The sequence below is a fragment of the Bos indicus x Bos taurus genome, chromosome 21 (assembly GCF_003369695.1).
Source record: "Bos indicus x Bos taurus breed Angus x Brahman F1 hybrid chromosome 21, Bos_hybrid_MaternalHap_v2.0, whole genome shotgun sequence".
In the NCBI taxonomy this organism is placed as follows: Eukaryota; Metazoa; Chordata; class Mammalia; order Artiodactyla; family Bovidae; genus Bos; species Bos indicus x Bos taurus.
The window spans coordinates 66,948,014-66,959,719 of NC_040096.1; the positions used below are offsets into that span (position 1 = coordinate 66,948,014).

General features: G+C 46.7%; 1 non-coding gene and 1 pseudogene across 1 annotated transcript; one reads left to right on the forward strand and one right to left on the reverse strand.

Moving 5' to 3' along the window:
- The first annotated feature begins 944 nt into the window (after positions 1 to 944).
- On the forward strand, positions 945 to 1,018 carry TRNAI-AAU. The gene has a single exon. It is a non-coding gene; the product is annotated as a tRNA-Ile (tRNA).
- A 1,711-nt stretch (positions 1,019 to 2,729) lies between these two features.
- Positions 2,730 to 3,861, reverse strand: LOC113879997 (annotated as a pseudogene).
- Positions 3,862 to 11,706: the final 7,845 nt, after the last annotated feature.

The window sequence follows — 11,706 nt, forward strand, 5'->3', positions numbered from 1 at the left end:
GGCAAAATGACGACAATTTCTAGACATTTCCAAAAGGAGGGAGGAGGAAAAACTATGCCTTACTTAAGAAACATTGAGGAACCACTTAAAATGACATTTTCAATCACTTAGAGATACACATATAATAGAATATTAAGTACAAAAAGCAACATAAAAATTATTTTCTTTTTCACAAGGTTGCATATATTTAATACACCGCCCAATGAAAAAAGATTGGCAGGAAGGATGCCGAGACCCCAGTAGCCATTGTTTCTCGGGGCGGTGGGGAATTCGGAGGTTCTTTGGTCCTTTATCTGGTTTTCTGCATTTTCCAAACTGCATTTAGCAGTGCCCAATGCTCTTGATTGGAGAAGGCAATCACTCCAGTACTCTTGCCTGGAAAATCCCATGGATGGAGGAGCCTGGTAGGCTGCAGTCCATGGGGTCGCTAAGAGTCGGACACGACTGAGCGACTTCACTTTCACTTCTCACTTTCATGCATTGGAGAAGGAAATGGCAACCCACTCCAGTGTTCTTGCCTGGAGAATCCCAGGGACGGGGGAGCCTGGTGGGCTGCCGTCTATGGGGTCGCACAGAGTCGAACGCGACTGAAGTGACTTAGCCATGCCCTTGATACACGAAGTTTCCACGCTGTGAGATTCGCGGTGATGAATAAAAATAGCACCGAGTTGGAGAATCCTACTCCCCAGTTAAGTTTCAGGGGCAGCTTGCATTTGTCCAGTGAAAGCCTCCAATTCGCTCTAAGAAGTCTCCTCCCCTCTCCTTAAAGGCCTCAGTTGTTTTATCTGGCCCATGGGGGTGACTACGAGGACGGCTGCAGCCCGGGCCGGCGGGCGCCGGCTGGAAGTCGGCGCGGCGGACTCCGCCGGGAGGCGCTTGGTCGGCTCCATGCGGCGCAGGCGTGGATATCTGGTAAGTGAGCCGGCGGAGTTTTGTGCTCAGGTGGCCGGTTAGCTCAGTTGGTTAGAGCGTGGTGCTAATAACGCCAAGGTCGCGGGTTCGATCCCCGTACGGGCCACAAAAGCAAGACCTTTTTTTTCTTTTATTTTTTCCAGCTAATGGGTTTGTTTCACAACTGTCTTGAAAAATAGGCTTTTTGAGTGCCGTGGGGCCGCGTGCAAACAGAAGGAATCGCGGAGTCAGTCTCGACTTGGGTCGGAAGTCGGGGCGGAGTGCAGAGGCGGGGCGGGGTACCCCAGTCCCCGCGCGCTGGGGGCATGCTGCCCCTTTCGGGCCTATTTTAGGATACTCTCCAATGTCACTGCGGGTTGCTCCCCAATGCAGAGCTTCTGAGAGCCCTCGGGGTACCTCGGTTTTCAGTAGTTTCTTAGAGTTGGAAATCCAGCCTTGGAGTTCATTCATTCCACACGTTTTTTGTTTTTTGTTTTTTTAATTGTTGTTGTTGTTGCGGTTCTTTCTTTCTTTTTTTTTTTTTACGGAACGCTTCACGAATTTGCGTGTCATCTTTGCTTAGGGGCGCTATCTCTATATCCTTCAGATTTTACTGTACGTGCTGCCAAAGCGAAGGCCATTCCACGCGTGTTTATGGAGCGCCTACTGCACGCGTCCTAGTCCAGCTGGGGAACCCGGAAGGAGACACGCATCCCGGCACGCGTGGAGACAAGCACCGGCCAGATGGCTGCCCAGTCTGTAGTGAGGGTTAGAAAGCAAATAGGGTAGCTTTCAGGACCTGAGAAAAGCCCTTTCGGGCCTAACTAACCGGTGTTCCAAGCCTGGCCACCATGCTTGTCGTTGAACAGGTCTCCGTAATCATGAGATCTGTTTAGTTTAGTTTCAGTGCATTTCAGTTTTAGACATTAAAGATGCTTGCTGCTTGGATGAAAAGCTGTGACAAACCTAGACAGCATATTAAAAAGCAGAGACATCACTTTGCCGACAAAGGTCTGTCTAGTCAAGTCTATGGTTTATCCAGTAATCATACAGGGATGTGTGAGTTGGACTTCATAGAAGGCTGAGCACCAAAGAATCAATGCTTTTGAATTGTGGTGTCAGGGAAGACTCTTGAGACTCCCTTGGACAGCAAGATCAAACCAGTCAATCCTAAAGGAAATCAACCCTGAATATTCACTGGAAGGACTGATGCTGAAGCTGAAGCTGAAGCTCTAATACTTTGGCCTCCGGATACCAAGAGGTGACTCACTGGAAAAGACCCTGATGCTGGGAAAGACTGAGGGCGAGAGGAGAAGGGAGCACAGAAGATGAAATGGTTGGAGGGCATCAATGGACGTGAGCCTGAGCAGACTCCGGAAGATGGTGCAGGACAGGAAAGTCTGTCATGCTGCAGTTCATGGGGTCGCAAAGAGTTGGGCACGGTTCAGTGACTGAACAACAACAATTTTTAGACAACCTACATGACATGTGTTTTTCCCCCTCAAAAACCATACCTCCACTCCACAGGGAAGGGAGGAGAGGGTGAGACAAATGGAGACAGTAGCACTGAAACGTATGTATTGCCATACGTAGAACAGAGAGCCAGTGGGAATTTGCCTAAGGAGGGAGGGAGCTGAACCCAGTGCTCTGCGACAGCGTAGAGGAGTGGGATATGGTGCGAGGCGGGAGGGAGCTTCAAGAGGGAGGGGCCACACGTATCCCTGTGACTGATTCATGTTGATGTATGACAGAAACCAACACAACACTGTAAAGCAGTTTTCCTCCAATTAAATAAAATTTTTTAAATTAAAAAAAAAAAAAAACAAGCACAACAACAACTCTGAGCCACCAGGGAAGCTCTAAATCAATGAGAAAATAAATGAAAAGCTCAGGATGACATCAGTCCCGGTTGTCTAAGTCCTGGTGTTGTGTGGATGAAAAGCAGCAGGCAGCCAGTTATGAGGATAGTTGGTTCAAAGTCACAGCCGAGTTTGTTCACATTTTTCCATTTCTAAACCATCCTTAAAGAAAATCACGTGTGGATCACACCGTCCTCACAGCAGTCCAGCAGAGCAACCATGCCATCTGAATCCATGTTTACACTAATAAAGAACCAATCGTTTCTGAATCTAGTAAGGATGTGCTTGGTCTGTTCCGCAGCCCCTGTCGTAAAAGGTTTTAGTCTTTCTGGTCTCTTCTTCAAGTGTCCCTTTGATTGACCTCGTGTAATCTTCCATGCATTTCTTGTGAAACCGTGCAACCCACACTGGGACTTGAGCTCAAGGTCTTCTAACTGAGATCACACACCTGGTCTCAGGACTTCATGAAGCTCAGGTTCTTGATGTCTCATCGCAGAAAGAATTCTGTGAGAGACAAAGCGATAGGTAAGAAGTGGATTTATTTAGAGAGAAACACTCCACAGACGGAGCGTGGGCCATCTCGGAAGGCAAGAGCAGCTCCAGGGTGTGGGGTTGTCACTTTTTATTGGGGCGGGTAATTTCATATGCTAATGAGCGCCTGTGAGTATGTCACTTAGCTCGCTGATACGTTACAATGAGCATATACTGAGGCTCGAGGTCTAGTGGAAGTCTCGTCGCCATCTTGCACCCCGTTGGCTGTAACCATTTATGTTGCATCCTATGGCTCTGCCATTCTTTTCAAGGTTGTGCCCCACCCCCTTCCTCTCCTGTTTCACTTGTAGGCTTCTTTTGTGAAGTGGATTTCCTGCACGTGATGGCTCATGACAATATCAGTGTCAGTGATTGCTATGCTTTCAGCACCTTCATCCTTGGGGTCTTCAGCAGAGAAATTTCCACCGATGAGCGAGTGAGTCATCGGTGTTACCCTCTGTCCTGCTGGCCATATTCGCTTTCACCTCCAGACACAATCTGTCCACCACAGTGCGTCTGCAACGTCCCGGATGTGGTAGATGGCAGAGAACATCTCATCATGGCTGATGAGGGCCTCGTAGATGATCGTGATGGTGACTGGAGGGAGACCACAGCGGCGCTAGCTTAATAGGAAGCTGGAGCTCAGAGCAAACACGGTGCGGCCTAAAGTGGGGGTGAGCAGGCGGAAGAGCTCAGTAATAACAACCTGAAGGGCACAGAGAACAAACTGTTATCTGGCAAGAGAAGTGACAGTACCAAAGATAATAAACCTGTTGTAAAGACTCCCAGTTCTGTTTCAAAGGTAAAGATTAGCCTGAAGCGCTTTCTTGAGCTATTTTGCAGAATTTAAACTCCCTCCACCAGATCTACTGGAACCTAAAGGTTCGTGATGTTGATGTTTTCTGACCCTCCTGATTTCAATCAGCATCTTTGCCCCACTGCTATGCTGAATTCTCCTCTGCTCAATCCCCTTCATGAATATGTATATACCACCCAAGCCCCTTCCCCAGTTTTGCTGTTTGAATTGACACCACTTTAGGAAAGACCCCTGGTGTTCTCCTTACTTCCTGCAAGGAATGCACCCTTCCTTCAGTTTTTGACTTGGCTGCCTTTTGGGTCCACACTCACCTAGAGGTGAACCCAGCTTTTGGGTAACAGAAGCATCTGGAAATCTTTTGCTACATTTTGTTTTTTGTTTTTCAGAGAGATCTTAGACCTCACATTTTTGTTAACTTTTTATTTTGTATTGGGATATAGCCAATTAACAATATTGCTATAGTTTCAGATGAACAGTGAAGCGACTCAGCCATTCATATCCGTATATCCATTCTCCCCGCCACTCCCCTCCCAGCCAGGCTGCCGCCTAGTACTGACTGGAGTTCCATGTGCTACAGAGTAGGTGCTTGTTGGTTATCCATTTTAAACAGAGCAGCATGTACATGTCCATTCCAAACTCCCTAACTATGCTTTCCTTGGCAACAAATTCATTTTCTAAGTCTGTGAGTCTCTTTTGAGTTCATGTGTATCATTTCTTTATAAGCTCCACATACAAGAGGTGTCATATGATATTTCTCCTCGTCTGTCTGACTTCACGCAGTATGACACTCTAGGTCCGTCCATGTTGCTGCAAAGGGCATTATTTCATTCTTTTTAAAGGCTGAGTAATACCCCATTGTATATATGTACCACATTTTCCGTACGCACTCCTGTGTTGATGAACATTTAGGTTGCTTCCATGTCTCGGCTATTGTAAAAAGTGCTGCAATGAACATTGGGGTGCATGTATCTTTCCAGACCATGTTTTTTTCTAGATATATGCCCAGGAGTGGGGTTGTAGGGTCATATGATCCCTCTGGGCTTCCCAGGTGGCTCAGTGGGTAAAAAACCTGACTGTGATGCAGGAGGTACGGGTTTCATTCCTGGGTCGGGAAGATCCCCTGGAGGAGGGCACCGCAACCCACTACAGCATCCTTGCCTGGAGAATCCCATGGACAGAGCAGCCTGGCGGGCTACAGTCCAAAGGTTGCAGAGTCGGCGAAGACTGAGCAACTGAGCACAGCACATGGGAGGTCTATTTTTAGGGTTTTTTTCAGTTTACCATCTGGTGGCTCAGTGGTAAAAGGGACCCCTGTCAATGCAGTATTCTTGCCTGGGAAACTCCATGGACAGGGAAGCCTGGCAGGCTAGAGTCCACGCGGTCGCAAGAGAGACACGACTTATCGACTAAAAAACAATACTGTGCTCCATAGTGGCTGTACCAATTTACATTCCTCCCCACAGTGTGGGAGAATCCCCTTCTCTCCATACCCTCTCCAGCATTTATTGTTTGTGGACTTTTTGATGATAGCCATTCTGGCCAGTTAGACTTCACATTTCTTCCTCTCAGTTCTGCAGTATGTAGCGAGAGGGCAGCTGGATGAATTTCTCACTCATAGACCAAGTCAGGCATTTTTAGATTTTTTAAAAATATTTATTATTTGCCTGCCCTGGGTCTCAGTTGCGGCACCAGAATCTCCCATCTTCGTCGCTGCAGCGGGATCTTTAGTTGTGGCACGTGAACCCTTGGATGCAGCACATGGGATCTAACTCCCCCACCAGAGATTGAACTGGGCCCCCTGCGTTAGGAGTACGAGTCTTAGCCACTGGACTGCCAGGGAAGTTCCCAGGAGTTCTTCGTTTAGCAAAGGCTTTTAAGGGTGGATGCCATCTTACGTCAAGGTCCAATCACGTTTGAAAAAATCTCAAATGAGAACATCTGCTAGACCGTTCATTCATTCTTTTCTCAAATATGCCTCAAGCTCTGATTGAAATAAGTGACAGCTCAAGTCCCCAGACTACAGGCTTAACACCTTTGGCGAGTGCTCCGTGTGTACTAAAAGTGTGATGGAGGGCTTTCCTCGGGTCTCAGTGGTAAAGAATCCGCCTGCCAATGCAGACGCATGGGTTCAGTTTCTGATCTGGGAAGATTCCACATGCCATTGGGCAACTAAGCCCGTGCATCACAACTGCTGAGCGTGTGCTCTACAGCCCGGGAACCAAAGCCCTTGTGCGACAAGAGAAGCCGTCGCAATGAGAAGCCTGCATACTGCAACCAAAGAGTAGCCCCCCGCCCCGCTCTCTGAAACTAGAGAAAGCCTGCCTGCATCAGTGAAGATGCAGCACAGCCAAAAATAAAATAAATAAAGTTATTTTTTAAAAAAAGTGTGACGGGACCGTTATTATTACGAACAGTTAGGAAAACCTGGGGCTCCTGACCCCTACCTAGAATAGGCACCTGCACTGAGATTGCATTTCACACTGAAATCAAGCAGGACCCTGTGGGCTCCTAGGCATGGAAGCCTTTATTATTTTATTGTATTTATTCATTTATTTTATTTTTGGCTGTGTTGGGTCTATGTTGCTGCGCAGGCGTTTCTTTCAGAGTGGAGTGCTACTCTCAGAGTTTCTCAGAGTGGAGGCTACTCTGTGGGTGCGGGCTTCCCTCTGCGGTGCCTTCTCTTATTGCGGAGCTCAGGCTCTAGGGCACGCGGGCTTCGGTAGTCGTGGCTCCCGGGCTCTAGAGCACAGGCTCAGTAGTTGGGGTGCACGGGCTTAGTTGCTCCACAGCATGTGGGATCTTCCCGGATCAGTGACCGAACCCATATCTCCTGCATTGCCGGGTGATTCTTTGCCACTGAGCCACCAGGGAAGACCCCGGAAGCATTTCTGTCCCCCATCTCTTGTTTGTAGGGGAGACTCCAGCCTCCATGACCTTCCCTGAGTCCCAAGGGCAGATTCCAAGAGTTGCTAATCGAGGGAGGAACAGCTAAGAAAGGGCCTGAGGCAAGACTGAAGAGCCCAGAGAAGCTCACCATGATTAGACCACTCCTGGAGTACGGGCCCTGTACACGCTCTAGTCTTGTCAGCAACCCCGCCCTGGGGCTTTAGCTATAAAACTCCTCATCAAGTCCTCCCAGGGGAGGACACACTATTTTGAGAGATACAAGGCCGCTGTGGCCCCTTTGCCTGGCAACGCGACAGAGCTATTCATTTCTATTTCACCCAAAACTCTGTCTCCAAGATGTGGTTCAGCCCCCGTGTAGAGAGGCTGAGCTTTCGGCATCAACACCTGGGGTGTGTACAACAGGCACCTTGTTAGATGCAGAGGCCTCGCCTAAGTTGCTGCCCTCTGAGCCCATAACTTTCCCTAAACAAGGACTTGAAAGGGTCCAGAATTCACCTCTATGGCATAAAAATTATTTTGAACAGAGGCCATTTTAGCTCCTGAAAAGTCTTTTCTGCCTAAAGTAGAGCCTTCCGGAAGAATTCGGTTGTCGTAAATCCTCTTTCCTGGGAACAACCAGGCAAGGCTGACTTTCATCCCTGGACAGGAGAAGCCGCCATCACCCCTACGCAGGCATTGTCAGGAAACTATCCTACCTCCCCTCTACTCTAGGGAAGGGCCTATTTATCTTTCCCAAGTTGTTTGTTTTCCCATAAGTGCCCTCTCCCACCATCCCTTTCCCTGTTAAGATAATGTATAAGCCCAACATTTTTCTGTGAATTCCATTGGTACATTACTAAAAATACATTATATTAAAATTTGCCTGTTCTTTTTTGTGTGTTTATGTGTGTGTTTTGGCCATGCAGCATGGTTTACTGATTAGAGATTGAATCCAGAACTCCACAGTGAAAACACCAGATCCTAGCCACTAGGCCACCAGGGAACTCCCTAATATTTGTCTTTTCTCTGTTAATCTGTCGTTTGTCAGCTTAATTCACAAGACCCCAGAGACAGAACATAAGAGGATAGAGGAAAAGTTTTTCCTCCCTGACAGGCTCAAAAAAGATATATGGGATAGTGTTCTAGATGAGGGGCCAGTCCTTTCTTAGATGTCAGAGAGGACCTGTCTGGCATTTGAGGATGAAAGGATGAGAAAGTCTTTCATTTGAAAGGTGTTTTTTTTTTTTTTTTTAATGAAAGAAGAAAAGGATTAAGAAATTGGAACAAATTCCACAAATCTGATCTCTTTTCTGGCCAATCCTTAGTGAGGCTACTAATGAATTAAGTCAGACACTGCAGGGAGCACAGTGAACGCAAGGTAATTGACTATGATGATGAGATGATGCTGCTGATGATGGTGAATGATGATCGTGGTGGTCCAGTGGAGAGAAAAAGTATCAGAAAGATTACTGGAAACTTCTCTGGTATAAATAAGCCTGGCCCCCAGCTTCCCCAACCATGAGCATCATGGATTCACCATATTACGCTGCAAATGCTAGTTTCCTCCCTTCCAGCCTAGACTGTACGTAGAGGGCAGCGATGATGACTCACCCAACAAGCGCTTAGTTAGTATTTGTTGACCGATGGCCCTACGGCCGCCTTAGTGCTTGTGGCTATAAGACACTGGGAACCGGGAGCAGCGAGGAGGGGAGATTGGGAAAGGAAGAAGAGGGTGTGGCAGAGCTGCGACTGAAGTGTGAAGAGGGGTGGGGAGGTTCCTCTGCTCATTCATTCATTCATTCATTCATGTTCATGCATCTATCATTCACTCCCTGAGCATGAACCAACGGGCACTGATGAGTGAAATGATACCCTTGAGGTGCGCCCCCTTTGGGTGAGCGGGCAGGAGGAGTGGGCCGACAGGGAAACAATTTCGGGGTTGGGGACCACACTTGATAAAAATGCACACTTTGAAACCCTCACAGTTCAGTTCAGTCACTCAGTTGTGTCCAACTCTTTTTGACTCCGTGGACTGCAGCACACCAGGCTTCCCTGTCCATCACCAACTCCCAGACCTTGCTCAAACTCATGTGCATTGAGTCGGTGATGCCATCAAACCATCTCATCCTCTGTCATCCCCTTTTCCTCCTGCCTTCAATCTTTCCCAGCATCAGGGTCTTTTCCAGTGAGTCAGTTCTTCACATTAGGTGGCCAAAGTATTGGAGTTTCAGCTTCAGCAGCAGTCCTTCCAATGAATATTCTGGACTGGTTTCCTTTAGGATGGACTGGTTGGATCTCCTTGCAGTTCAAGGGACTCTCAAGAGTCTTCTCCAACACCACAGTTCAAGAGCATCAATTCTTCAGCGCTCAGCTGTCTTTACAGTCCAACTCTCACATCCATACATGACTACTGGAAAAACCATAGCTTTGACTAGATGGACCTTTGTTGGCAAAATAACATCTCTGCTTTTTAATATGCTGTCTGGGTTGGTCATAGCTTTTCTTCCAAGGAGCAAGTAAGTGTCTTTTACTTTCATGGCTGCAGTCACCATCTGCAGTGATTTTGGAGCCCAAAAAAATAAAGTCTGTCACTGTTTCCCCCTCTATTTGCCATGATGTGATGAGACCAGATGCCATGATCTTAATTTTCTAGATGTTGAGTTTTAAGCCAACTTTTTCACTCTCCTCTTTCACTCTCCCTGAAAGTTTGCATCAAGAGGCTTTTTAGTTCCTCTTCACTTTCTGCCATAAGGGTGGTGTCATCTGTGTATCTGAGGTTATTGGTATCTTGATTCCAGCTTGTGCTTCCTCCAACCCAGCGTTTCTCATGATGTACTCTGCATATAAGTTAAATAAGCAGGGTGACAATATACAGCCTTGACGTACTCCTTTTCCTATTTGGAAGCAGTCTGTTGTTTCATGTCTGGTTCTAACAGTTGCTTCTTGACCTGCATACAGATTTCTCGGGAGGCAGGTAAGGTGGTCTGGTATTCCCATCTCTTGAACAAATTTTTCAGTTTGTTGTGATCCACACAGTCAAAGGCTTTGGTGTAGTCAATAAAACAGAAATAGATGTTTTTCTGGAACTTTCTTGCTTTTCCCATGATCCAGTGGATGTTGGCAATTTGATCTCTGGTCCTCTGCCTTTTGTAAATCCAGTTTGAACATCTGGAAGTTCATGGTTCATGTACTGTTGAAGCCTGGCTTGGAGAATTTTGACATTACTTTGCTAGCATGTGAGATGAGTGCAGTTGTGCAGTAGTTTGAGCATTCTTTGGCATTGCCCTTCTTTGGGATTGGAATGAAAACAGACCTTTTCCAGTCCTGTGGCCACTGCTGAGTTTTCCAAATTTGCTAGCATATTGAGTGCAACACTTTCACAGCATCATCTTTTAGGATTTGAAATAGTTCAGCTGGAATTCCATCACGTCCACTAGCTTTGCTTGTAGTGATGCTTCCTAAGGCCCACTTGACTTTGCATTCCAGGATGTCTGGTTCTAGGTGAGTGATCACACCATTGTGGTTATCTGGGTCATGAAGATCTTTTTTGTATAGTTCTTCTGTGTATTCTTGCCACCTCTTTTTAATATATTCTGCTTCTGTTAGGTCCATACCATTTCTGTCCTTTATTGTGCCTATCTTTGCATGAAATGTTCCCTTGATATCTCTAATTTTCTTGAAGAGATCTCTAGTCTTTCTCATTCTATCGTTTTCCTCTATTTCTTTGCATTGATCACTGAGGAAGACTTGCTTATCTCTCTTTTCTATTCTTTGGAACTCTGCATTCACATTGGTATATCTCTCCTTTTCTCCTTTGCCTTTAGCTTCTCTTCTTTTCTAAGCTATTTGTAAGGCCTCCTCAACCATTTTGCCTTTTTGCATTTCTTTTTCTCTGATTCCTAGAATGTCGATGTTCATTCTTGCCATCTCCTGTTTGACCACTTCCAATTTGCCTTGATTCATGGACCTAACATTCCAGGTTCCTATGCAATATTGTTTTTACAGCATCGGACTTTACTTCCATCACCAGTCACATCCACAACTGGGTGTTGTTTTTGCTTTGGCTCCGTATCTTCATTCTTTCTGGAGTTCTCTCTCCACTGCTCTCCAGTAGCCTATTGGGCACTTACCAACCTGGGAGTTCATCTTTCAGTGTCCTATCTTTTTGCTTTTTCATACTCTTCATGGGGTTCTCAAGGCAAGAATACTGAAGTGGTTTGCCATTCCCTTCTCCAGTGGACCACGTTTTGTCGAACTCTCCACCATGACCCGTCTGTCTTGGGTGGTTCTATAAGGCATGGCTCATAGTTTCATTGAGTTAGACAAGGCTGTGGTCCATGTGACTGGTTTAGTTTCTGTGATTGTGGTTTTCATTCTATCTGCCCTCTGAGGGATAAGGATAAGAGGCTTATGGAAGCTTCCTGATGGGAGAGACTGACTGTGGGGGAAACTGGATCTTGTTCTGATTGGCGGGGCCATGCTCAGTAAATCTTCAATCCAATTTTCTGTTGATGGGTGGGGCTGTGTTCCCTTCCCTGTTGTTTGACTGAGACCAAACTATGGCGGAGGTAATGAAGATAATGGTAGTGATAGTGGTGGTTTAGTTGCTAAGTCATGTCCGACTCTACAACCCCATGGACTGTAGCCACAAGGCTCCTCTGTCCATGGGATTCTCCAGGCAAGAATACTAGAGTGGGTTGCCATTTCCTTCTCCAGGGGATC